The following is a 26302-nucleotide window of genomic DNA, read 5'->3' on the forward strand; positions in this document are numbered from 1 at the left end:
CCTTTCGCAGCAATGCAGGCTGCTATTCTCCCATGGAGACGATAATAGAGATGCTGGATGTAGTCCTGTGGAACGGCTTGCCATGCCATTTCCACCTGGCGCCTCAGTTGGACCAGCGTTCGTGCTGGACGTGCAGACCGCGTGAGACGACGCTTCATCCAGTCCCAAACATGCTCAATGGGGGACAGATCCGGAGATCTTGCTGGCCAGGGTAGTTGACTTACACCTTCTAGAGCACGTTGGGTGGCACGGGATGCATGCGGACGTGCATTGTCCTGTTCGAACAGCAAGTTCCCTTGCCGGTCTAGGAATGGTAGAACGATGGGTTCGATGACGGTTTGGATGTACCGTGCACTATTCAGTGTCCCCTCGACGATCACCAGTGGTGTACGGCCAGTGTAGGAGATCGCTCCCCACACCATGATGCCGGGTGTTGGCCCTGTGTGCCTCGGTCGTATGCAGTCCTGATTGTGGCGCTCACCTGCACGGCGCCAAACACGCATACGACCATCATTGGCACCAAGGCAGAAGCGACTCTCATCGCTGAAGACGACACGTCTCCATTCGTCCCTCCATTCACGCCTGTCGCGACACCACTGGAGGCGGGCTGCACGATGTTGGGGCGTGAGCGGAAGACGGCCTAACGGTGTGCGGGACCGTAGACCAGCTTCATGGAGACGGTTGCGAATGGTCCTCGCCGATACCCCAGGAGCAACAGTGTCCCTAATTTGCTGGGAAGTGGCGGTGCGGTCCCCTACGGCACTGCGTAGGATCCTACGGTCTTGGCGTGCATCCGTGCATCGCTGCGGTCCGGTCCCAGGTCGACGGGCACGTGCACCTTCCGCCGACCACTGGCGACAACATCGATGTACTGTGGAGACCTCACGCCCCACGTGTTGAGTAATTCGGCGGTACGTCCACCCGGCCTCCCGCATGCCCACTATACGCCCTCGCTCAAAGTCCGTCAACTGCACATACGGTTCACGTCCACGCTGTCGCGGCATGCTACCAGTGTTAAAGACTGCGTTGGAGCTCCGTATGCCACGGCAAACTGGCTGACACTGACGGCGGCGGTGCACAAATGCTGCGCAGCTAGCGCCATTCGACGGGCAACACCGCGGTTCCTGGTGTGTCCGCTGTGCCGTGCGTGTGATCATTGCTTGTACAGCCCTCTCGCAGTGTCCGGAGCAAGTATGGTGGGTCTGACACACCGGTGTCAATGTGTTCTTTTTTCCATTTCCAGGAGTGTATTACGTACTCACTCCCCTCCACAGGTCCTAGAGTTTGTACCGGAAATTTCTGAGCACCCTGTAGAATCAAAATCCGCTTCAGGTGCCAGTAATTTTCCTAATTTATTCCACCACCGGTTTCTAAAGATTCAAGAGCCACCAAATGATCTTGGGAGCATAAATGTGTGATGGTCGGGTCAGTTACGGGGCATCATACCCACGCCAAACGAAAGTATGGGAGCGCACTACCAACAACCGCGTTGCTTCCACGCGTTTGTTTGACGTGGGTACGACCCCCCGTGACTGACTGGCCCGACTATCACACATTTATGCTCCCACGATCATTTGGTGGCACTTGAAGAGGAAGATTTAAACTTCGAAACGGGCAATTGGAGCGGATTTTCGAATGTTCAGATGTGTGTGAGTTCTTAAGGGACCAAGCTGCAGAGGTTGGTTGGTTGTTTCGGGGAAGGAGACCAGACAGCGAGGTCATCGGTCTCACCGGATTAGAGAAGGACGGGGAAGGAAGTCGGCCGTGCCCTTTGAAAGGAACCATCCCGGCATTTGCCTGGAGCGATTTAGGGAAATCACGGAAAACCTAAATCAGGATGGCCGGACGCGGGATTGAACCGCCGTCCTCTTGAATGCGAGTCCAGTGTCTAACCACTGCGCCACCTCGCTCGGTAAGCTGCAGAGGTCATCGGTCCCTAGGCTCACACTCTACTTAAACTAACTTAAACTAACCTATGCTGAGAACAACACACACACCCACGCCCGTGGGAGGACTCGAACCTCCGGCGGGTGGGGCCGCGCAGTCAGTGACATGGCGCCTCTAACCGCGCGGCCACTCCGCGCGGCGAAGCGGATTTTGATTCTATAAACTAGTCCTTGATAGAGTTTGTATGTAATCAAGCCGAAGACACACTGTGAATTCTACGACAACAGCTAGAATGGATATCTTCATTTCCAAAAAGACAAGTTCGACATAGAAAAAATTATGTCAACTAAAATTATTTCCTGCTCAAATATTTATATTCGATGTCTTTAGAATAACGTTTAAGCTTTAACATAAACTTTTGTAAATTCAGTTTTAAGCCTGTACCCAACACCAAGCTATAGTTACATGCTTCCATTTACTGGATGTCTATTATAACTTAATCTTTCGTTGTAATATTCAGATAATATTGTTCCTGGTGTATAACTGTTGTACAACCTTGCAAATTACTACATTAACGTTATTCTGTGCGTACATTATAAATCTGAAGATGACAGCTAGTTACTGTCGAAACAGGTCATGAAATAAACTGTTTGACAGCAAGCGATCTTGTCTTATACTATTATATATTACAACATTAGATCGACCCAGCAACAAGTGCAAAATTACGTGAATTCAATTATATTAAGTCTTGCTGAGTATGTGCCAGCGATTGTCCCTGACAAAGGTGTAAACTTTTTGCTTTGTACAGTATTTTTATATTTCTTCATCATGTACGGATCTGGCGGGAAGTTGCGATGAATGGCAGTCAACTCATTTTGTGAGATTGCAGAAAGCAGGCGTATTGTTCGAATTATTAGTTGAATTTCTGTCATTATAATGTGTTAAGAATCTCAGAATGTAAATGCTTAAAAATTGAGATACTTTACTTCATTAGGGAGCTTGAGACTTACCACATACACACACTGCTTTCACCAGTTAATTTTCTACGTACTAGCTCAGTTTGCTAATATTATCAGTCCTCTGAAGAAGACAACGGAGAGAACAACAAGACAATCGGCGAAGTAAAACCTACATGTTTTACCAATGGATACGACTTTAATGTGTATCACTTCGGAACAATGACTGACGTTCGGACTGAGGACAAGTAATTGATTATGCAGCATTTGAAATCTGGTTTCGCAAGACAGAGCGTATCAGGTTATCGTTGTGGAGGGGGCCGGAATCAGTTACTGTTGGTTGCACAAAACACATAAACTTTTATTTTCCTAAGAACCACTTAATTATACATTGCCTTAAAAGGATCAAATTAAAACAATACGGCTGAAGGCCTAGTTAAGAAAACTTGCGATACCTCCTGGGCTGAAGGCCCAAAACCACACCAAAAACAAGAACGGCTCAAGGCCTGAACACAAGTTATAAAAATTGCTTTAAAGAATAGATTCGGCTGAAGGCCTCACTTAAAAAAAATATTTCACATAAATACTCCGCTGAAGGCCACACACAAGACATTGAGAAACTCAGCGCTTAGGGCCTGGCTAATAAAAATTTCAGAAAGAGCAATTTTTTTAAAAAATAGTTTTAAACAAATCAATTCTCAAAATTTTTATTTAAAACGTCTGGAGGCCTCATCTTAAAAATATTTCACGTAATAGCTCGGCTGAAGGCCACACACTCGACACTGAACAACTCAGGACTTAGGGTCTGGATAACGTGAATTTCAGATAGAACAAATTTTCAAAATTTTAGTTATTAACAAATCAATCTTCAAACTTCAAGTCGGCTGAAGGCCTGATCTTAAAATTAAAACAAACTAAATTAGTAGACAGCTGAAGGCCTCACACAGTACATCAAACTAAAATGAAAATCACAATCTGAAACCAACGGAAAAGTGGTGCTCAGAAGTATTCCAGGGGTCGGCCTGATGAGGTAGCTCTAACGTAAGGTGAGGTGAGGCAGGCAGCCAAGAGTAAGGTTAAATAGTCGGATGGCAACCCGACCCAGGGACGGGTGAAGGACCGACAAACAGCCTAATCAATTCCCTTCTGCCCGACCAACGGTACGACAACGGAAAATATCAGCCAAGGACGAAGATACCAGCCACATTACGTCTTCAAAATAGGCGTCAAAAAACAGCCAAGGCACAATAACCACTCTTAAGAAAAAAATATGAACAAACAACTAAAAGGCTGTCGAACTACACGCCGTACCCCACAGCATCAACACGGCGAGGAAAAACACACTGCCGGAAAATTTCGCTAACGACCAGGGCAGGGAACTGGGGAGTTAACCGCCACAAGGCAGAAAATACCGCTGGTGCACTTCACTGATAAGTAACAACCAATTTAATAGTTAAAGACCACACAAGAAGACGGCTGGAAAATTTCGCCAACTACTCCAACACACCATACATTGCTGCTAGCCGGAACGGCTGAGGAAGCAACAACTGACAATGAACGAAGAGATGTCACAGCAGTTGCGGTTTCATAACAGGTTAACTGATCACTAAACTTAAGTGTCCTGGTTCAGTGGGCAACGAACCTCGTAGCTGCTGCAGCTAGCGCCTCACAACCCGACCACACGTGCACGCCGCCAGTGTTCCCGGCCTGACCTCGCGCCACGGAGACTTCCTCGCTGCTCTGTCCCAACTGACTGACTGCCACACACACCACCAAACGGAAATATAGCGGTCACACCAAATATGGTACATCAGTACTAGTATCGATAAGCGCTGTTGCTGCCACTGAAGAAGGCAAGTCAGCAATTCATTATGGTCGTAACTCAGGGAGAAATAAGACGCCACTTGATTGCGACAAACTGACAAAGAACAAACGGCATTAACGCGAGCCGGCCACAGCTCAGCATTGAAGAGGTATATTACAGGTTCTGGGTCTGTGGCACCAGATGTCTACGAATAGGTCAAGCCATTACAGTAAATTCGGGCTGGTGTTTTGTGCGCGTGGAAGTGGCTCTCGATAATGTTTTAGACATGTTCCATCAGGTTCAGGTCATGAGAATTTGGTGGGAAAGAAATCAATGTCACTTCACTCGTATGCTCCTCAAACCAATGTAGCACTAGTTTGGCCTTGTAACAAGAACTGTTACCTCGCTGCGAGATGACATCATCGTCAGGGCAGATGTCAAGCGTGAAGGAATGCATGTTCCCTTTAATAATGTTCACGTAGTCCACAGTTGTCAAGGTGGCTTCGATTACTATCACAGGTCTCTTCGAAGCCCAGTCCAATGTCCCTCACAGCGTAATACGGACCTGTCTCTGTGGCGCGCTGCATATTTCAAGGAGTTATTCAGCCGGATGACAGTGTATCCAGATACGACCATCGACCTGGCGTGACAAGAAACGTGATTCATCGGCCAGGCGACACGTTTCCATTGGTCCACGGTTCAAACTCGATGGTCACGTGTCCATTCCAATCTACACTACCCAGCGCGACGTTGGATGCCGCCTGGTGGCATTGCGGGTACATGGTGCGGTTTCAAAAGTATGCAAGCGGAGCAGACGCGGACGTGGGATCACCCTAGTGAAGATATGGGGCCGGCCGCAGTGGTCGAGCGGTTCTAGGCGCTTCAGTCCGGAACCAAGCGGCTGCTACGGTCGCAGGTTCGAATCCTGCTGAGGGCATGGATGTGTGTGATAGCCTTAGGTTAGTTAGGTTTAACTAGTTATGAGTCTAGGGGACTGATGACCTGAGATGTTAAGTCCCATAGTGCTTAGAGCCATTTGAGCCATTTTGAAGATGTGGACCCTATTGAAGATATGAGCAGCAAATGGGGAAATCCATTGAAATAAGCGACTTTGACAAAGGACAGATGATTATTACGCACAGCCTGTGAACGAGTATCTCGAGAACGGCGAAGCTGGTCGAATATTCACGTGCCACTGTGGTGAATATCTGCGGAAAGGGGTAGGAGGACAGTGAAACGACCACTAGGCACTAAATGGCTGGAGGTCCACGAATGTTCACAGAACGTGGGCTTCGAAGGCTTGTCTCCTCCGTAAAGTAGGATAGATGGTGATCTGTAGTATCTGTGCAGAAAGAGCAGAACGCTGGTGCACGCACAAGTGTTTCGGAACACACCGTTCATAGTAAATTGTTGAACATGGAGCTCCGCAGCAGACCACCTCTACGAGTTCACACGATGACCCAACGACACCATCATCTAAGATTGCAATGGGCACGGGACCATCGGAATTCGGTAGTCGATCAATGGAAACGTGTCGGCTCTTCGGGTGAATCACATCTTTGCTACCCTAGTTCGATAGCAGTCTCCAGAAAAGCGGTCATCGAGGCGAACGGCGGCTCGAAACGTGCAACGCGCCGCGGACACGGGCTGGTGGGAACAGTATTATGCTGAGGGAGACATTCTCCTGCGCTTGTATGGGACCTGTGGCAGCAATCGAAGACACGCTGACAGCTGAGAACCACGTGCACCCTTCCATGCTTGACGCCTTTCCCGACGGCTATGTCATCTTTCAGCAGTATAATCGTCCGTGTCGCGGAGCCACAACCGTGCCACAGTGATTTGAGGAGCGTTATAGTGAAATCACTTTGATGTCTCGATGACCAAATTCGTCTGATGTAAATTCTATGGAACCGCGTACGCAAATCAGCTGCCCGTTATTTACGCGAATTACATGACCTGTTCGTAGACATCAAATGCCACATACTACCAACAACCTACCAGCAAACTGTCGGATCCCTGAATCGAAGAACCGGTGATTTATTTCGTTCCATAAACGGACAAACGAATTACACTCCTGGAAATGGAAAAAAGAACACATTGACACCGGTGTGTCAGACCCACCATACTTGCTCCGGACACTGCGAGAGGGCTGTACAAGCAATGATCACACGCACGGCACAGCGGACACACCAGGAACCGCGGTGTTGGCCGTCGAATGGCGCTAGCTGCGCAGCATTTGTGCACCGCCGCCGTCAGTGTCAGCCAGTTTGCCGTGGCATACGGAGCTCCATCGCAATCTTTAACACTGGTAGCATGCCGCGACAGCGTGGACGTGAACCGTATGTGCAGTTGACGGACTTTGAGCGAGGGCGTATAGTGGGCATGCGGGATGCCGGGTGGACGTACCGCCGAATTGCTCAACACGTGGGGCGTGAGGTCTCCACAGTACATCGATGTTGTCGCCAGTGGTCGGCGGAAGGTGCACGTGCCCGTCGACCTGGGACCGGACCGCAGCGACGCACGGATGCACGCCAAGACCGTAGGATCCTACGCAGTGCCGTAGGGGACCGCACCGCCACTTCCCAGCAAATTAGGGACACTGTTGCTCCTGGGGTATCGGCGAGGACCATTCGCAACCGTCTGCATGAAGCTGGGCTATGGTCCCGCACACCGTTAGGCCGTCTTCCGCTCACGCCCCAACATCGTGCAGCCCGCCTCCAGTGGTGTCGCGACAGGCGTGAATGGAGGGACGAATGGAGACGTGTCGTCTTCAGCGATGAGAGTCGCTTCTGCCTTGGTGCCAATGATGGTCGTATGCGTGTTTGGCGCAGTGCAGGTGAGCGCCACAATCAGGACTGCATACGACCGAGGCACACAGGGCCAACACCCGGCATCATGGTGTGGGGAGCGATCTCCTACACTGGCCGTACACCACTGGTGATCGTCGAGGGGACACTGAATAGTGCACGGTACATCCAAACCGTCATCGAACCCATCGTTCTACCATTCCTAGACCGGCAAGGGAACTTGCTGTTCCAACAGGACAATGCACGTCCGCATGTATCCCGTGCCACCCAACGTGCTCTAGAAGGTGTAAGTCAACTACCCTGGCCAGCAAGATCTCCGGATCTGTCCCCCATTGAGCATGTTTGGGACTGGATGAAGCGTCGTCTCACGCGGTCTGCACGTCCAGCACGAACGCTGGTCCAACTGAGGCGCCAGGTGGAAATGGCATGGCAAGCCGCTCCACAGGACTACATCCAGCATCTCTACGATCGTCTCCATGGGAGAATAGCAGCCTGCATTGCTGCGAAAGGTGGATATACACTGTACTAGTGCCGACATTGTGCATGCTCTGTTGCCTGTGTCTATGTGCCTGTGGTTCTGTCAGTGTGATCATGTGATGTATCTGACCCCAGGAATGTGTCAATAAAGTTTCCCCTTCCTGGGACAATGAATTCACGGTGTTCTTATTTCAATTTCCAGGAGTGTATTAAGCAGGTGGTCATAATGTTTTGATTCATCAGTGTAATTGATGTCGTTGGACCAACATAGGAACACGTAGTGGGTCGTCTGCTCCGGAGCCGCAAGTTCAAAACTATGCGCTGAGTAGTATGCTCCGAAACGCTTGTGCCTGTATCACCAATGTACTCTGTCTTCCGAACAGCCATAGATCGTCGCGTCGTTTGTGCTGCTTCACAGAGCGGACGAGCGTCCAACATCCATGTTCTCGTCACCTACTATTGGTTTCACAGTCCAACGACTTTCTATTCATGCTCACGGTAGTGGCACGCCAAGGGCAGGTCAATTTTTCCTTTTCGAAGATGTTCATTCCCAGGCGCCGGCCATGAAACCTGTTCTATGTGAAAGTGTGATTTCCCCATTTGGAGCCTTTATCGTTGCTAGGATGCTTCCTGGCACGTATCTGCTCCGCTTACACACTTTCCTTAAATCGTTATCATACGTGACGAGGCAGCTAACGTTGACGTAGACGCGACGAGACATCGGACGATCTGGTTAACGCGATTTGCCTTCTCAGTGCCCTCCTGCGCCCGTTGTTGGCTTTATTTGGCTCGCAAACCACACAGTTGCCTTATGACGTGCGTAAAATAGCTGCGTTAACTCTGTTAGCAACTGTCGAAGAAGAGCGGAGAAAATCTTGAGGAAGATTCTGGTGTGTGGAATTAGTATTTAATTTTGGGGCGACTAGACACTTCAACCGCAGCTCGTAGTCTTGCGGTAGCGTCTCGGTTCCCGCGCACGGGGTCCCCGGTTCGATTCCCGGCGGGATAAGGGATTTTCCCTGCCTCGAGATGACTGGGTGTTGTTATATCCTCTTCATCATCATCATTCATCCCGATTACGGTCGGAGGAAGGCAATGGCAAATCACCTCCGCTAGGACCTTGCCTAGTACGGCGGTGCGGGTTTCCCTCATCGTCCCCTACGCTCCTCGGAGTATGGGACCTCATCATCATCAGACACTTCAACAAGAACAACAAAGAACAGGATTAGCGTTGCCACAACTTAACCAATAGCCTCTAGTCCCCTAATGTTACATCAATACCCATTCCCAACTGGTCATGGGTGATTGGCTAATGGAGATAGGTGCCTTCAATAACTGCTTACACAACATTACTGATTTACGTAATTTATTAAAAATAGTTCCCTGAAAACAAGTCTTAGAACACTTCATAGAAAGGCTGCTTAAATAACTGTTCCTTTGATTAATTGGGTAATAAATTTTCAACCAATAACAGTAGCAACAACATCACTTCCAAATAAAAACTTGCAGTATCGTAATGGTCGAAAGGTAACTTACAAACTTCAAAATTCACTTTCATTTAACACGCAAATATAAAAACATATTCAAAACTCACAGTTAGCATATTTACCAAATTCTAATATTTATAACCTGCTGAACTACAGCGCAGAACTGACAATTTTCCTGATAACAGAAAACTATGTTCACAAATAAGAAATATAATAACTTTATGACAACGCCCATCCGGCATTGGGCACACTTTTACACAATCGTAAATTCCGTTAAAAAGTAACAGTTACTGTTGAATCTGCACACAGTTAAGTAAACTAGTACCGCAGAATCACTGAAGGTTAATACATGTACCGTATTCCACTGCTTTCTTCTCCAATATCATGACATCTTTATCGCTGGCGAACATGGTACAGCACAGTGTGTTCAGGTTGGGCCCACGCTGTCTTGTTTATCTACCGTGGCAAAACACCCACAAAGCATTGGCCACAGCTCGCCGTAAATTGCGTCCATATAATTGCGGAGCCCATGGCTTATCGTTCCACAGCAGAGTTGAATTCCCAAGCGTCTCGGTTTCACCATCAGTTCATTACCACAGAGTGCCAAAATTATTAATGCACAATTCGGGTCATCCGGACCCCAACACTCCGCCGTTCTATCCTCGCTAGGTACTCTCCAACCCTCCTCTCCTCATCGCCAGAGGGCCACTCGCCGCCAACTCGGCGCCCCAGTATCTCTGGCGAGGCCAATATCGACCTTAACACTCGCGGCCAGAACACAATCGTGCCGAAAATCGGCACACTGGATTTGTCAACGGTTTGAACAGCGCCTTGATGGTCACTACATAATGCTGTACAATGATCTGAGTACGTACTCAATTGAGTGTAGTTGAGGCATAGTGTCTAATGCCAGTTTATGCATGCATAATATCTGAGCCGTGGTAAAAATTGCTCTTTTGAAGAGCGCACCGCAGCGCGTAGTGTGAAGCAGTCGCCCTCCGTTTCTGGCGGTGGCGCCGCTGTGGCAATCACAGCTTTGGTGTCTCGCTCTGGTGGGAAAGGTTGCCTGTCCACGTGCATTTCAGCAGCCCTATGAGCTCGCCAGACGGGTCAGTCTGGGCCTGTCTATCGTCCGCATTTGTTAGGCAGTTAGTGTCTGTCTCTCGTTCGGATCAACCTTTAAAGCCGGCAAAATGAGTCTTTCCACTCCGCCAGTAAAAGAACTCAGCAAGTGGTCGCCTGGTCGGGGCTTAGTTCCTGCATCTGAGTCTGCGCTTTAGGCCACCAGTCTGCTCGAGTTTGCTCAGGCAATGGTCATTGGCGGTTGGATCGATCGGTTGGTCGGTCGCGCACTGACACACAAGATGACTTGTCCGTCTTTAGCTTTGGCGCATGTGAGGTCCCCACGTGAGTCCAGTGGGCCGCGGCGATAGCGAGGGGTAGTGACTTCGCGGTCGACACGAGAGCAATAGGAGTCAACCCACGACATCAGTCTGGCCGGTGCGAGCTGCGACGCCGTGAGACGGCAGATCGGCGCGCCTTCCTGCGTCCGTTGAAGTGGCTGGCAGCGGACGGTTCGGGAGAGCGATTTGGGGGTGCTGCGCCAGGTCTTCTCGAGAAATCGCAGTTTATTAGAAGTTAAGTGATTGGTGATATGTTGTTTGATTTACTCTTGTTAAATTCTACTTGTTTTCTTGGTGAGGTCACCAGCCGTTTTGCTTTGGGGTCGTCCCACCATTCTTCTCCGTTTGCCCATCCGCGGGAAGGTGGTTGTTTATAAATTGGGTGGTCCGTTTTTCCCTTGTGGAGTAGGGGCGGGTTAGAGCAACCTGCGGTTCGGGTTGTTCGGTAATCTCCCTGAGCACTAGGCGATTTAACATCTGAGGTCATCAGTCCCCTAGAACTTAGAACTAATTAAACCTAACTAACCTAAGGACATCACACACATCCAAGCCCGAGGCAGGATTCGAACCTGCGACCGTAGCGGTCGCGCGGTTCCAGACTGAAGCGCCTAGAACCGCTCGGCCACACCGGCCGGCACTCCCTATCAATCTACCGTACGTTAGTAGCTGGCTCTGTCATGTTTGTCAGATTTGGTGTGTTAACGAATTTATTGCTTGGAGTCTAACGGCCTAATACCTGAAATATGTTTTGATCTTTAGAAACTTTGATATTATTGCCTATGATCTTGAGAGGCGGTATCTGTATACTGTAGAGCATCTTAATTATTGTTTGGCCAACCTTGTAGAATTTTGTGTAAGATTGCATTCCATGGGCTTTTATTTACATGATCATTTTGGTATACAAAGTAGCCGCCCTTTCACCGTAAGACTTTTCTTAGAAGTTAAAATCGAGTTGCACCTTCAGTGGCAAGGTTAATATTTTAATTGTTAGTGTTTTGTACCATTTCCATCCCTCCTATGGGGGGGTGCATATTTTGTGTGCTTGTGTAAACTGTTAAAACTCTTAGTTTAAAGTTATCTGGTATGTTGCAGATTTGCACCAGAGTAGTCTTTCAGAGGCTGTTGTGAGCGGTCGTAACTACGGCCGTGTCAAAAGGGAGCGGCAAGGTTCTCTGCCCGAAAGCTCATACAGTCAAAACTTGTTTCTTTCTGCCACTGAATAAATTGTAACTTTGATATTTAGAGGGTGATTTCTGATTATAATTTTAAATCTTTCTTTTAAAAAATGCTTTTAGTCACTATTAAAGTGAATAAAATTCCGATTTGCTAAAAGGAATTTGGTTATGATTTCATCAGTTACTCCCTGGCAACTACTTCCATGCTTACAGAGTGCGATTAAATGTGTTAATGTTCTTGATGAATCGCTAGTAAATAAAATAAATTCTTAACAACATTCTTTGAAAATAAATCACGGTTCAATATCCACATTCTCTACGTCGCATTGAGTATCAACACTCTGAAATAACGTACTTCTTCATGTAGAAGTCAAGAACGAAATTCCTAAAGTAACTTAATTCGAATGAAATAGGAAACTTTTTTGAAGCTGCTCAGCATCACTGAAAAAAGATGTTTACCGGAGAGAGACAAGCAAGAGTCAGTCTATAAATCCAGAATGTCAGCAAATACATTATTTATTATAAATAACATCGACTTCTGAGATAATACTTATATTAAGAAGTACCCAGAATCTTTTAGAAAACGAAAAGTGAAAATAATTTGGAGCTAGGTGGATACGAAACTGCTATTTCTCTCTTTGCAAACCAGAACCACGTCGCTACCACCTGCGCTACACCTTCGACACAGCAATTGAATTTTCTTATATGGCATACAGTGTTTAAAGACTGTATTGCCAATTACTGTGCAAATTGTGCCGAAAGACGCGCTTTTGATAGATCGTCACTGTGCTGTATTACTGAAACGGTATACTTTCATTAATACACAAGTTATAACACCAAAAACATCAGCTACGGGTAGTCTTCGCCTACCGCCATGTAGTTTCCCGTAATTTTATTATAAAAAAGTCTTAGCTAGAACGACGCGTTTTCGAGAGATCCTCTATTTGCTGCTGCTTTACAGTTTATATCCGCACCACTTACTCTTCTTCTTCTTCTTCTTCTTCTTCTTCTTCTTAGCGTTTATCACGCACTAGCAGGGTCCGCTTGTTGACACATCTGCTTCCATTTGGGTCTGTCATGGGCATCTTCATAGGTGGCATTGATGAATTTCGTATCCTTCTTGATACGGTCCATCCCTCGTCGGTTGGTTGGTTGGGTGGTTTATTTGGGGGAGGAGACCAAACAGGGAAGCCATAGGTCCCATCAGATTAGATAAGGATGAGGAAGGAAGACGGCCGTGCACTTTCAAAGGAACCATCCCGGCATTTCCCTGAAGTGATTTAGGTAAATCACGGAAAACCTAAATCAGGATGCCTGAACGTCGGTTTGACCGTCGTCCTCCGAATGTGAGTCCAGTACGCTAACCACTGCGCCATCTCGCACGTGACCATCCATCGTGTCTTGGGTCTGCCACTAGGTCGTCGGACATTTACGTCCAGGTGCATAGCTGTTTCTTCCATCGCGACTGCTGTGCTGAGCGTGACGTGACCGTACCATGTGAACCTGCTTTCCCGTAGTTTGTCTGAGATGGGCTCAACTCCAGGTCTCCGTCGAACGTCTACGTTTCTAGCGTGGTCAAATCGAGTAAGCCCAAGAGACCATCGGAGAATACGCATTTTTATCTCGTGTAGAGTCTGCTCATGCTCCGTTGTCGTTGGGCAACTCTTCGCCCCATGAAGTGCGAATGGGCGTACATTAGTCTTGTAAACCCTTGGCTAAAGGCATAAAGACATACGGCGATGACACAGGAAGCCGGTCACATGGCGCCTTTTCATCCAGGCTCTGTATCTTCCACCATCACTGCATACGAGTGAACCAAAATATTTCCATTACTCCACTCTCTTCAGGTCTTCACTACTGACTTTGATGGTCCCATCGGTTTGAATACAACACTCCACGTATTCTGTCTTCTTGATATTCAGTCACTGTCCAAATTTACCAAATCGTTGTTCCCATTGCTGCGTCTGTCCTGAAGATCTTCATGGTGTTCGCCTGACAGCAAAACATCGTCAGCACATGGGAGTGACCAAGGGTGCGCCGACTGTAGGTCGTATGTCACAGTGTCCATACAGAGGATAAACAGTAGAGGTGACAGTGCTTAATCTTGATGTAATCCGACATTGATAGTAAAAGAGGGTGATGTTCCCACTGCACATCATACATTGCTGGAGACAGCATCTGGACCCATCAGACGTAGGTTTCAGGGACATTGTGACCGTAATGCATGCCAAATAAGCTGATGCGGGACACGGTCGAAGGTCTTTTCCAGACCTAGGAACGACATCTGAATATCCTTGTTCTTCTCAAGGCCTTAATAAGTAACTAAGCTGCATGAATGGCATCTGTAGTTCCACTTCCTTTTGATAAAACCGCATTGATTTGGGGTGATAGAAACAATTGCGCGGAGCCTGGCATCTATAACCCGCTCAAAGATCTCAAAATGGTTCAAATGGCTCTGAGCACTATGGTACTTAACATCTGAGGTCATCAGTCCCCTAGAACTTAGAAATACTTAAACCTAACTAACCTAACGACATCACACACATCCATGCCCGAGGCAGGATTCGAACCTGTGACCGTAGCAGTCGCTCAAAGATCTACATGGTGTGAAAAAGCAGTCGAACTGATCGATGCTGCGAGCATTGTGTCACATCACCTTTCCCCTTCCAGGCTGGCCGTGTGACACTAGTTATCCAGACTGCTAGGACTATGTCCTCATCTATTGAAGAGGGTAGTGAGAATTGTGGCACCTTCGTGGCCAAGGACTTTCCATACTTCAGGTGGGATGTCATCAGGGCCAGTAGCCTTCGCATTCTTCATCTTCTCGACCGCTTCCTTGACTTCCTGGATGGTAACTGGTAGTACAGGTCCAGCAACGGGATCAGCACTCATTGCTGATTTTAGAGAAGTAATCACTTCATCTGCGTAGAATGTTGAGAGGGTCTCGAAGGAGTCGATGATCCTTTATATGTTTGACATGACCAATGTCCTGGTTAGCTCGGTGGCGTGCTTTGGCGAGGCCATAAGTTTTATTTACTCCTTCAGGTGTGTCTAGCTCATCATACACAAGGTCATAGTAAGAAAATTTGCCTGTTGCAGCTACTCTCGTGCCATCCGATTTCTGCGTCTCATAGCGTTGCAAATGTTCATTACTGCTGGACTGGGAACGAAGCTAATGAAGATCTGCAACGCTGCAAGACGCAGAGACTGGATTCTACATACTCTATGAGAAAGAAATCCACGTCATAAGACATTTAACGACATACAATATGGCAGCTCTTATGTTCTACTTGTAAAACGATATCGCACCTCACTGACAACGTTCCTCTATATGAAGCAAAAATCTGACAGTCCATATTAATTACTTCACCCTCTAAAGTGTAGTGGAACATGGAATTCCACACCGTGACGTCACCAGCTCCTCGTCCGCGTAAGTTTTCACGTTCAGTGGGAGGACAGCCTTACCATATCACGTGCACACAACGCCACCAGATGACATTCACGCTCACGGTGGACAGCGGTCATTATGTTTTGACTCGGCACTGATATACAGAGACTGGAGAAAAAAGGTCACAGCGGGTTAGGGGACGTCGAATCGAGAAAAATTCTCCAGATAATGCGTGTCGGAAGTCCTCTGTTCTGGAAACGCGGTCATCAAATAGCAGCCAATCAACGAAGAACGCGCAGAAGTACATTGTATCCCACGAAGATAGCAGCGGCTCAGACGGCGGCAGCGATATGGTGGAAGTTCACAGGATTTGGAAGAGGGGGCGTCCAACCAGATGTATTCGGCGCGGCGGAACACTTGTCGATACTGAGAGTTGTCATTCAGCTTAGACTGTACCGAAATACATTCATTCTTCCCCAACATCTTTGACGTTTTATTGTAGCCCAATCTACCTTGGTGCTTTCAACCTCTTTGCTTGGGATGTCTTTCTGCCATTAAACTAGCCCCTTCAGCGGGTAGTTGTAGTGGTGGGTCGTGAGTGAAGTAGTGGGACCGACTGAGAGTTATCAGAGAATAGCACCAGTTAACAGTGTTTGTACACGAGCGGGCTAAAATGCCTCACATCTACACTACCGAAGACTGTGCAGATATGCTTTACTTTTACGGCAGAGTGTTTACCAGAATTTTCAGTACATGGGATGATACGGGTATTCTTCTAAGTTCCTATTTTACTTCTGAACGTATAGTTCAACAACCTTTCCAAGGACAGCAACACATTGTTGAAATAGTCCAGCGTAGTCCTACCACCAGAACATGTCGGCATGTATCAACGTCCTACGAACTCGTGAACGGCGAACATTTCATGAGGAAAACTTATACCCAATTCATGTACAGCATGTCCACAATCTTCACTTTGGTGACAATGCCACATGACTTCAATCTTGTTACTAGTTAAATGCCAATCGGCATTTCATTCAATTAATGCTATTCACTGATGAAGCCACGTTTATACGGAATGGAATCAACAACTAACGTAATAACTATCAATGGATGCAGGAAAATCCACAGGCTGTATTAGAAACCAATTTCCAAGTTCGTTTATCAATCAGTGTTTGGTGCGGCATGATCGGTTACGTGTTGATAGATCCAGTCATTTTAGAACAACAAATGACGGGAAAGAATTATTTACATTTTTTTTTTTTTTGGAAAATTCGTTTGTTGAACACCTCGATGACGTTTCCTCGGCCACGCGAACTCCACAGTACTTTCAGCATGACGGTGCCCTCCACATTTTATCAGATGTACGGGGCAACATCTCAACCGCACGTACCCTAGTCGCTGGATTGGTCGTGGTAGTACAATTAACTGGCCACCAAGATCGCCATATCTTACGCGATTAATTTTTTTATGTATGGGGTTGGAAGAAGTTGAGCAAAAACGAAAACAAATAACGATGTACATTAAATGTGTTGCGCCTCGGAAGCCATTCGGAGCAGGGTATATATCCATTTGAGGTTTTTTTGCTTCAAATGATCGTTCCTGACCTATCCCTGAATATTGACCCACCTGGGATAGCTTATGTAATCAGATGTGTGATCAGTGTCCGATAAACACTTGCAAAGATTGCAGACGCTTCAAAATAAAGTTCACCGAATTCTCCACTATACTCTCAACACACACTTTGGGCGAAACACAACGGAACAGCCTCCTACCTACGAAATTATCCAGAGGAAATCCATCAGATGCGATATAAACACTACTTTGTCGTCTCACGATCTCGTCAGTTGACTAGACCAGGAACCCCCGAGTCCACGTCATAAACAACCAAAGACACGTGCGCGACACTTCAGGAGCAGGTACAGGTACGGAGACTACACAAACAGTCACACTATATACAGTTCGCATACCCTCATTTTTCTACTCATCTATAGCACAGTCTGAAATCTGACGGGCATAATGCTGTGTTGAGCTTCTGTTTGTTTATATGGCCAACAAGCTTAGGAACCGGCGGCTCTTGGCTGGATCCGAAGCTTAAACAACTTCAACAACCGCGCTAAAGGGAGAGTTGCGACAGGGTACGACAGGGTGGACTGTTTACCTGCGCTCTGTGAACGAAACTGATTTGTGATCATGGACTTGAGGGGAAAGTTTTCGGACCGCTTTTTGGTCAAATGATCGAGCAGAGCGGAAACAATACTCAACTGGAAATTGCACAATGGATTTTTGTCCGATTTTTCACAGTCAAATAAGGTGTCGAAAATGGACAAACGAGGTACGAAATTGACTAACGTGGAGTCTAATCTTGAAAAGAAAGATTAATATTATTTAAATATTTTCTATAACAGTCTTAGTTGCAATTAGTCGCACTTGATAGCTAGTTTCGATCACATTTAATTGTTATCTTCAGACCTAAAAAGTCGTTATGAAATAACTACTTCTGTACATAAAATACAATGAACTTATTTAAACTTTGAAAATTCTTAAATTTTTTACCCGAAAAAGCAGATAATATAGTTCGCCAATATTTAAAATTTGATTCTGTAAATTGTACCTGCTTAATTACAACTTGTGAGATGTCATTTTTTTTAAAAAAAGGACAGTCATAAGCATAACGTAAAAGGAACAGAATTACAGCACATTCCTGACAACATTCAGTGGTAGTAAGCATTTTACTAAGTCCACTTTGCATCATACACATCAGCACATCATGTCTGATGAATAGGGGACGCTGGAAAAACAGAGCGAGATGGGAGAACACTGATACTGTGTGGTAATGTAAAACAGGTGTTGTCTTAAAGATGTACGACAATCAATTTAAAACGGAGGAAAAATTTAGATAATGCAGCTAACACTTTTACATAAGACATAGTGAAACTAAACCGTTGAACTAAAATACACTCCTGGAATTGAAATAAGAACACCGTGAATTCATTGTCCCAGGAAGGGGAAACTTTATTGACACATTCCTGGGGTCAGATACATCACATGATCACACTGACAGAACCACAGGCACATAGACACAGGCAACAGAGCATGCACAATGTCGGCACTAGTACAGTGTATATCCACCTTTCGCAGCAATGCCGGCTGCTATTCTCCCATGGAGACGATCGTAGAGATGCTGGATGTAGTCCTGTGGAACGGCTTGCCATGCCATTTCCACCTGGCGCCTCAGTTGGACCAGCGTTCGTGCTGGACGTGCAGACCGCGTGAGACGACGCTTCATCCAGTCCCAAACATGCTCAATGGGGGACAGATCCGGAGATCTTGCTGGCCAGGGTAGTTGACTTACACCTTCTAGAGCACGTTGGGTGGCACGGGATACATGCGGACGTGCATTGTCCTGTTGGAACAGCAAGTTCCCTTGCCGGTCTAGGAATGGTAGAACGATGGGTTCGATGACGGTTTGGATGTACCGTGCACTATTCAGTGTCCCCTCGACGATCACCAGTGGTGTACGGCCAGTGTAGGAGATCGCTCCCCACACCATGATGCCGGGTGTTGGCCCTGTGTGCCTCGGTCGTATGCAGTCCTGATTGTGGCGCTCACCTGCACGGCGCCAAACACGCATACGACCATCATTGGCACCAAGGCAGAAGCGACTCTCATCGCTGAAGACGACACGTCTCCATTCGTCCCTCCAATCACGCCTGTCGCGACACCACTGGAGGCGGGCTGCACGATGTTGGGGCGTGAGCAGAAGACGGCCTAACGGTGTGCGGGACCGTAGCCCAGCTTCATGGAGACGGTTGCGAATGGTCCTCGCCGATACCCCAGGAGCAACAGTGTCCCTAATTTGCTGGGAAGTGGCGGTGCGGTCCCCTACGGCACTGCGTAGGATCCTACGGTCTTGGCGTGCATCCGTGCGTCGCTGCGGTCCGGTCCCAGGTCGACGGGCACGTGCACCTTCCGCCGACCACTGGCGACAACATCGATGTACTGTGGAGACCTCACGCCCCACGTGTTGAGCAATTCGGCGGTACGTCCACCCGGCCTCCCGCATGCCCACTATACGCCCTCGCTCAAAGTCCGTCAACTGCACATACGGTTCACGTCCACGCTGTCGCGGCATGCTACCAGTGTTAAAGACTGCGATGGAGCTCCGTATGCCACGGCAAACTGGCTGACACTGACGGCGGCGGTGCACAAATGCTGCGCAGCTAGCGCCATTCGACGGCCAACACCGCGGTTCCTGGTGTGTCCGCTGTGCCGTGCGTGTGATCATTGCTTGTACAGCCCTCTCGCAGTGTCCGGAGCAAGTATGGTGGGTCTGACACACCGGTGTCAATGTGTTCTTTTTTCCATTTCCAGGAGTGTATTTAGTGCATTCAGTTTTCACCAAAAGGACTCTGAGGTGTGAAACTTCCTGGCAGATTAAAACTGCGTGCCGGACCGAGACTCCAACTCGGAACATTTTCCCTTTCGCGGAAAGGTGCTCTAGCAACTGTTCTACCCAAGCACGGCTCACGACCCGCCCTCACATCTTTAATTCTGCCAGTACCTCGCCTCATATCTCCCAAATTTCTCAGAAGCTCTCCTGCGAAGAGTTCGCAGGAGAGCTTCTGCGAAGCTTGGAAGGTAGAAGGTGCGTTATTGGAAGAGTCATGCTTGGTAGAGGTAGTGACGCGCGTACTTTAAATCGGTCTTTAAAGTTGGCCACATTGTCATATATACTTTTATAATAACGTTCCCTTTATTTTATACATACCTGATACACTAAATTTAAACTTTATTTATTTTTATTATGTTTTAGTTTCAGTTGGTGAGTTTCGCTTGTGTGGAAGCCTGCCCTAACCCAGTTTACCAAAATCGTTGCATTGTTGTACTGGACATTCTTTTCTTCTGTATTCAGTTGGCATGTAAACAGACGTTTATGCTTAACGTTCTTCTTTTAATGTAATACTATCTGTGTTTGCTCTGCCTCATACATCTGTCTTGCTTTTGCAGCTTAACCTGCACTTATGCAACTGGTGTTTGCGGGTTCATAACAAGATAGAGTTTCTTTTCAATATAATTAAATATTAAGATGGAATTTTGAATTTTACGTTTCACTTCATTATGAAATTTCGCTATGAGACCCTTATTTACTCCATTTATCGTACTGTCCTCGATAACTTTTCAGTTTTACACTTGTAGTCATTTTCATTCACAATGACTTCAGTGTTTCTTTATCAACATTTATAACTAATGCTTTGTGCTGTTTTAATTTCTTATTTAAACACCCTGTTCTTCTCTTACCGTTATTTTTACTTGTGTTTGTATTTGAACTGTTTTAATAAAATTATTAACAATAACATTTATTTGACCTTGCCAGCACATTTGGCCACAGCTATCATTTGCTTTATTTTTTTCTCACCTAAAGTCAGCTGTAGAATACATTTAAGTCCTTTTGAAAGAAGTGAAATATGATCGTTAGTGAGTATAATATTTGTTAAATTGACAAATTTGTCATAGAATTTATGTCCCTTAATTTTATCTCTCTGTAGACATAAGAGTTTTTTTTTCTGATGTGTTGTTGTAGGTCTGTCTTTCCCATCTTTACTTTGCTGTCAACAACATGAGACAACTTGTAAAATTGTAATTGGGTCCAAATTAAGCAACTTTTAAATGTCTTATGTAAAGCTTGTGATTAAGATTGTCTTTATTAACATATGCCTCCGTAATCACAGATTTGACCCACAAAATATCACTCATTTGATGCCCTTCTTGCACTGTTAGCTTCTTATTTTTATCTGAATTCTTCCATGAATTGTTTTGGATGGGACAAGAACATTTATATGAACAATAAGAAAAGTGTGGGCAGGGTAACGGTTTATCTGTCTTATGCTATGATTCAGAAAAACAGATTTCAATTTTGACCTCAAAAGAAGACTTATAGCTCACGAAATGGGTTATTTACGAAGGAGCACCAGAATATCAAGAAATGAGGAAGAAACTAAGGCAGAAGTAAGAATCAGAATGAGGGCAAATGAAACAGTGATAGAATTGAAAGAAAATCGTTAAAATGGAATAGGCAGTTGCTGGCAATTCAAGATGATCTGGACCTAAGGAAATTTTTGATCAGAAACCACCTGCCGGACCTAACTGCAGAATGTCCATATCAGGGAAATAATGGAGTATATTGGAGTATCACAGTGTATGTCAGAATGATCTCCTGAATAGAAATGCTTGGCGGAATATGATGTTTGTTGTTGTGGTCTTCAGTCCTGAGGCTGGTTTCATGCAGCTCTTCATGCTACTCTATCCTGTGCAAGCTTCTTCATCTCCCAGTACCTACTGCAGCCTACATCCTTCTGAATCTGCTTAGTGTATTCATCTCTTGGTCTCTCTCTACGATTTTTACCCTCCACGCTGCCCTCCAATACTAAATTGGTGATCCCTCGATGTCTCAGAACATGTCCTATCAATCGATCCCTTCTTCTAGTCAAGTTGTGCCACAAGCTCCTCTCCTCCCCAATTCTATTCAATACCTCCTCATTAGTTATGTGATCTACCCAACTAATCTTCAGCATTCTTCTGTAGCACCACATTTCGAAAGCTTCTATTCTCTTCTTGTCTAAACTATTTACCGTCCACGTTTCACTTCCATACATGGCTACACTCTATACAAATACTTTCAGAAACGACTTCCTGACACTTAAATCTATACTCGATGTTAACAAATTTTTCTTCTTCAGAAACGCATTCCTTGCCATTGCCAGTCTACATTTTATATCCTCTCTACTTCGACCATCATCAATTATTTTGCTCCCCAAATAGCAAAACTCATTTACTACTTTAAGCTATGATTAAGTTATGCTCTGTGCAAAATTCTACCAGACGGCTTCCTCTTTCATTTCTTAGCCCCAATCCATATTCACCTACTACATTTCCTTCTCTCCCTTTTCCTACGCTTGAATTCCAGTCACCCGTGACTATTAAATTTTCGTCTCCCTTCACTATTTGAATAATTTCTTTTATCTCCTCATACATTTCATCAATTTCTTCGTCATCTGCAGAGCTAGTTGGCATATAAACTTGTACTACTGTAATAGGCGTGGGCTTTGTGTCTATCTTGGCCACAATAATGCGTTCACTATGCTGTTTGCAGTAGCTTACCCGTACTCCTATTTTTTTATTCATTATTGAACCTACTCCCTCATTACCCCTATTTGATTTTGTATTTATAACCTTGTATTCACCTGACCAAAAGTCTTGTTCCTCCTGCCACCGAACTTCACTAATTCCCACTATATCTAACTTTAACCTATCCATTTCTCTTTTTAAATTTTCTAACCTACCTACGTGATTAAGGGATATGACATTCCACGCTCCGATCCGTAGAACACCAGTTTTCTTTCCCCTGATAACGACATCCCATTGAGTAGTCCCCGCCCGGAGATCCGAATGGGGGACTATTTTACCTCCGGAATATTTTACCAAAGAGGACGCCATCATCATTTAATAATATAGTAAAGCTGCATGCCCTCGGGAAAAACTACGGCTGTAGTTTCCCCTTGCTTTTAGCCGTTCACCGTACCACAACAGCAAGGCTATTTTGGTTAGTGTTACAAGGCCAGATCAGTCAATTATCCAGACTGTTGCCCCTGCAACTACTGAAAAGGCTGCTGCCCCTCTTCAGGAACCACACCTTTGTCTGGCCTCTCAACAGATACCCCTCCGTTGTGGTTGCACCTATGGTACGGCTATCTGTATCGATGAAGCACGCAAGCCTCCCCACCAACGCCAAGGTCCGTGGTTCATGGGGGGGGGGGGGGGCGGAATATGATATGAATACACAAAATGTTGTTATTAATTGATCTTTGCATTAATTAATTCTGTAATAATAACACAGTTCTTGTATAGTTTGGAGTCAAATCATATACATTCTTTATTCCATTTAATGGGAGGGGAAGTATTGGCATAAATTTCCTGATCATCAGTTTTTCTACAAAATGTCCTGGGTTAAAATCCAAACATCTCTACAATGTCTCATGAATTAAGCACATGTGTCACTGTTGATGGTCATCTATCTTGAATGGATATTTTAAACTCACCTGCCTCCTCGGTGCTCTTCGAGAGTAGTAGGTTATGTGCTGGTACCAGGTTTCACACTCTCCCTTCTTCCATATCTCAACACGAACATGACACTTCTCTCCACATACACCCATTATAGTCACCTACACACAACAGATACTATTAATGCACAGTTCCTACTTTGCAAAGAATAGGTACCTGAGGGTATGAAGGATAGGGAAAACCGTTCCAATTACGTGGTTGAATCTGCATGTCAGGATCTCCCTGTCATTTATGACAAATACCTTCACTTTACTATTACAATTAGTTTTAGGATGCGGTGTCATTAATTTCACCCTATAGTTTCTTAAAATAGTAACTGTCTCTCGCTCCCTTAAGTGGCACAATTTCATACATAGATGACACATTGTCATGAGAGGTGCCACAATAGTATCAATTCTTTAAAAATATTTATTATAAGAGCCTCCATTTGAATTAGTCATACTTGATAACTAGTTTTGATCACATTTTATGATCGTCTTCAGAAATAAAAATAAAATGAAATAAACAATATAAATAACAAATTCTACAGATAACATACTGAAATTGTTTAAACTTCAAAAATTCTTAATTTTTGAACCTGAATAAGCAGGTAATATAGATCGACAAATTAAAATCTAAGATTCTTAAAATTGTACCTGATTAACCACAAATTGTGAGAAATCATATTTCTTTAAAAAAAGAATGTAGTTGTACACTGTAATGTAAAAGAAACAGCATTATAGTACATTCCTGGCAATATTCCATGGCATCAATAATTTTACTAAATCCACTTTGCATCATACAGAACCATGCTTCATGGATGATGAATAGGGGAGGTAAGGAAAAGCACTGACACTGTGGTTTATTTAAATGTAACACAGATACTGTGTAACAGATGTAAAAAAATTATTTAAAACTATGCAGCAATTTAGATAGTGCAGTGAACATTGATACACAAAACATTTTGTTGAAATTCCTAATTACACTAAAACATTGATATAAAATTTTCACCCCAAAGTAACATTTACTGTTGAACATGAATGGAAAGACGTAATCAATTTCTTTGATCACTGCCACTAAAGAAGATGGTAGATATAAATTCAGTATGTACAGGAAACCCACCCACCCATTTCTCATTACATCTTTTTCACCATGGCTTCCAGCTGTATATGAAATGGTACATTTCATTATTCTTAAGCAAATTTCTGTAAGTAATATGCCATTGCTATAAAAAAATTTAAATAGGAAATACTAACAGAAACTGTAATTCTAGTAAGATTTTGAATCAGTTATAAAATATTCAGTAAAATAATTTATTTCTTCTTTCATTACTACTTCTGATAGCTAGCAAAAGATGAAACTTGTTGCATACTCTTTATGTCAATTGAACATTAATAATGTAATTTTTATTTTTTGTCATTTTTATGGGAATTTAGTCTTACGTTTACAATTTATTTCATGTGTCACGTTTTTATTTCTGATTTTGTTGGGAAACCATCCCAAGTGGACTTGTCCTCGCTAACTAACATGGAACATTGCTTTAGTGAATCAATTGTAAGAGGCAATTTCTTTTTGTATATTCGTATCTTTTTTTATAATAGTTATAATTTCTGTTTATGTTGAAACATTCAACACAAACAAGTGTATATAACTTAGTCTCCAATTGATTCAAACTTAATTTTTATTTATCATGTTTTATAAGACAATGTGTGTAATTTTGTCCATCCTCTACAATGATGGATAAAATTGATTGCCGGCTAGAGTGGCCGAACGGTTCTAGGCGCTACAGTCTGGAACCGTGCGACCGCTACGGTCGCAGGTTCGAATACTGCCTCGGGCATGGATGTGTGTGATGACCTTAGGTTAGTTAGGTTTAAGTAGTTCTAAGTTCTAAGCGACTGATGACCTCAGAAGTTAAGTCCCATAGTGCTCAGAGCCATTTGAACCAACCATAAAATTGATTACACTCTTATTTATGCTTTAGTTTATGTTACTATGCTTTTATGTTTTAGTTTATATCACTCGATATAAAACATAAATTAGTGTTCACTATAAAATAAGTTCATTTTCTAATGTTCAAAGGTTATTATGGAGAAAAGTAATAATGATATTCTTCAGCAATAGAATTTAACTTTCTCTGTTTATTGCTTTTCAGTATTATGTAAGGCATTCTAGATTCACTGAACTTAGAATCTGGAACTCATGGCTTAACAATATAATAACAAGCCTGAAGGCTTTGCCATGAGGCAATGAAATAACCTGCTAGACGCACTGAACTTGAAATTCATGGGCTAACATTGCATAATGCCAAGCCAATTGACTCTGTGAGAATGGTAGGATTATCTAAATTTCAGCTGTAAAATAGTCATTATCACATAGATTTTCTTCTTTTAAAATTATGATAGACGTTTTGTACAAATCGGCAATCTCTTCTGGTAGTTCCTCCAGAGTGCATTGCAGTCTGATTACATTAACAAAAAGTGGTAAAAGTTTCTTGGCAAATTTCAATTTTCATTTTAGCTCACAATTCTTTTATGTTCTAAAACCGCTAAATAATCTTTGCAATGTTGTTGTTGTTGTTGTTGTTGTTGTTGTTCTGGTCTTTGATGCAGTGTTCCATGCTATTCTATCCTATGCAAGCTTCTTCATCTCCCAGTACCTACTGCAACCTACATCCTTCTGAATCCGTTTAGTGTATTCATCTCTTGGTCTCCATCTACGATTTTTACCCTCCACGCTGCCCTCCAATACTAAATTGGTGATCCCTTGATGCCTCAACACATGTCCTACCAACCGATCCCTTCTTCTAGTCAAGTTGTGC

The sequence above is a fragment of the Schistocerca cancellata genome, chromosome 8 (assembly GCF_023864275.1).
Source record: "Schistocerca cancellata isolate TAMUIC-IGC-003103 chromosome 8, iqSchCanc2.1, whole genome shotgun sequence".
Classification (NCBI taxonomy): Eukaryota; Metazoa; Arthropoda; class Insecta; order Orthoptera; family Acrididae; genus Schistocerca; species Schistocerca cancellata.